The following is a 2,614-nucleotide window of genomic DNA, read 5'->3' on the forward strand; positions in this document are numbered from 1 at the left end:
TTGTCCTACTTAAACCAATTAATTATTTTGAGCATTAGGGTTTCCAGTGTACACATGAACAATTGTGAAAGGATAGCATCACCAAAAAAGAACAATTCTATCATCATATACTCACTATTCAAAACCCTGGTGACTTTCTTTGTTTTGTGGATAGGGTGGATTTTTGAAGAATACCCTGACGCTCAAAATAATGAAAGTGAATGTGAATTGAGGCTGTCAAGTTTTAAAAAATAAACGATTCAAATGCACCATTAAAGATATCATAAAAGCAGCCCATATGATTTATACACTATATTCTTCTTAGTAAGATTTTAACTGATTCAATGAATTGAATTTCTTGAAAATAATCAGTCTGATTTATGAACACATCTTTCAGACCAGTTTCGTGAACTGGATCAACTGATTCTTCAAAAAGATTCCACTCAAAATTCAAATCTTTCATTCATCAGATAGTGCTACTAGTCTCATGAACTCTCATAAATGTGCCAAATAAAGCTAGGACAGATGTAATTTTTAGGTAAATAATGAGACAAATGTCTGTTTCATATTGAATGTGTCACAACCCCTGCTCGGGACTCTTGTTTTGTGTTTCTGTTTGTTTTGTTCCTGTTTCCTGTTTAGCTTGTAGTCGGTTTGTAGTTTTCTGTGTTGATTAGTTTCATTGATCGTTTCCCAGGTGTATCTTGTTATGCTTGTTTGCCCTTTGTGCCTGTCTGTATTAAAGTCCTTGTGTTTCCCTTGTTCAGGGTCTGGTGTTGTCCTGTCTAGGCAGGTTTTTTTTTTTTTTTTTGTGGCGCGTGTTTCAGTTCTGTTCCTTCTTTATGATTTTCTCTGTTTTGAGTGTTTTGCCTCTTCCTTGTGTTTTGTTTATTTCCTTTAATAAATTCTCTTTACTCTTCCCCATCATTTCTGCATCCTCATCATGTTACAGAATGGGTTAAAATGTAAAATATGTGCCACAAGTGAAGGAGTCATTGACATGAGGGTGAGTAAATAATGAGATAATTTTCGGTTGATCCATCTCTTTAATTTAACTTGTCTTTTCAGGTTTTCTCTATAAGGATTTACTCATAGCATCTCTCTCTTTTATTTTGTGGCTGTGTAAACCTTTCTGTGCCAGCAAGGTCATGTGATTTCTCTGCCCGCTGCAGTCACAAACACACAGTGACAATGGCGTCCTCCTTTCTTTAATCTGAATGCATTCACCATCACTGTTCTCTCGCTCATCCTGTCTCCAGGTTAATGCCCTCATACAGCGTGTCAGCTGCAGTGTGCTCCCTGGTGGATGTGTGCTCTGCCATGACTGCTATGCCCAGCCTGTTTAGGAGGGGAAGTGTTTTCCTGCGATCGTGCCAAAGGAGAGGAAAACACGTTCTGCTGCCACTGCATGTCACTAAGGTCACAGAGGTATGCTGCACCTCTGGGCTAGCATGCATTCCAGTGGCATGTTTCTGTGAGCTGTGAGGCACAAATGTGCATCAATATAAGAGGGGGGGAGAGGAAAAAAGCAAGCTTCAATTTTTTATATCCATTTTTATGGCTAAAGGGCTGCAATGAATATCACTTGATGACCTTGGCACCAGCGCAGGTTGTTGACGACTATTATAGTTTTATTCTACATTTTATTGCTCAGATTAAAGTATGGATTCACAGTGAATTAATGGTGCACTCAGTATTTTTTTTATTTATTATTATTATTTTTTTTTTATGTTGCCAACATTACTGTACATGAAACCTAATGCTGTAAATGTTGCATAAGTGTTCAATAATAGGGTGGTCAACAAGATAAAGCAAGTATATTATAGTATTATCAGCAGGAAATATGCTCATGAAGCGATATGCTTCTAGCAAAATAAAACATTACATATTATTTTATATATACTTACATTGTATGTTTACTTACTGTATAAACAAACACATACACAAGTAAACACAATACAGTGGTAAACATACAATATATTTCTTTACGCTCCAACATTTTGGTTTGTGATATCACAAATTTTGCTGAAATTTTATATACTATATTTTTAAAAGGGTCACTGAATTTGTTATCTGCAATAGTGCAAGTAAAATAATAATCCTCACATAAACACATTATGATTAGTTATACTGAGTGTTATTTGTATTTTATACGTACGTAAGTTAACATTGTTGAAATGTTTAAACAATTATGTAATATAAATTTCTTATAAAACCATGCATTCATGTGTATTTCATTTTCTTTCTTTTTTTCTTTTTTTTGGGCTTGTGAATTCTAGGATTTCTTTATCATATATTAATGGAAAAATTAGTGGGTGCAAAATCACCCTCATTCACATTTTAGTCACCGAACCCAATAGATAAAAGTAGATAGCCCTGTATTGTCATTCTTTCTTCAGTACAACACAGATTCAGGTTGTGGCTGACTGGTTCAGAATTCTCATTACCTAGGTAACATGTTAGAATACTGTTTCTTCATTAATAACTGTTTTGTCATTAATAACATGAATAACTAGAACAAAAGAATAATGCGACATTAACATTCTAGTAACCTCTATTAACTAATTAGTAAGTAATAGCGCTCAGTTGAATGCGGTAGTTCACTATTAGCTAATCAATAACTATTATTTTTTTC

At 34.5% G+C, this 2,614-nt stretch overlaps 1 long non-coding RNA gene across 1 annotated transcript; it reads left to right on the forward strand.

Annotated features, from left to right (window-relative positions):
• Nucleotides 1-395: 395 nt before the first annotated feature.
• On the forward strand, nucleotides 396-2,199 carry LOC127514491 (uncharacterized). Its single transcript, XR_007930651.1, has 2 exons — nucleotides 396-985; nucleotides 1,239-2,199. It is a non-coding gene; the product is annotated as an uncharacterized LOC127514491 (long non-coding RNA).
• The last annotated feature ends 415 nt before the right edge of the window (nucleotides 2,200-2,614 follow it).

This window comes from Ctenopharyngodon idella, chromosome 6 (genome assembly GCF_019924925.1).
Source record: "Ctenopharyngodon idella isolate HZGC_01 chromosome 6, HZGC01, whole genome shotgun sequence".
Classification (NCBI taxonomy): domain Eukaryota; kingdom Metazoa; phylum Chordata; class Actinopteri; order Cypriniformes; family Xenocyprididae; genus Ctenopharyngodon; species Ctenopharyngodon idella.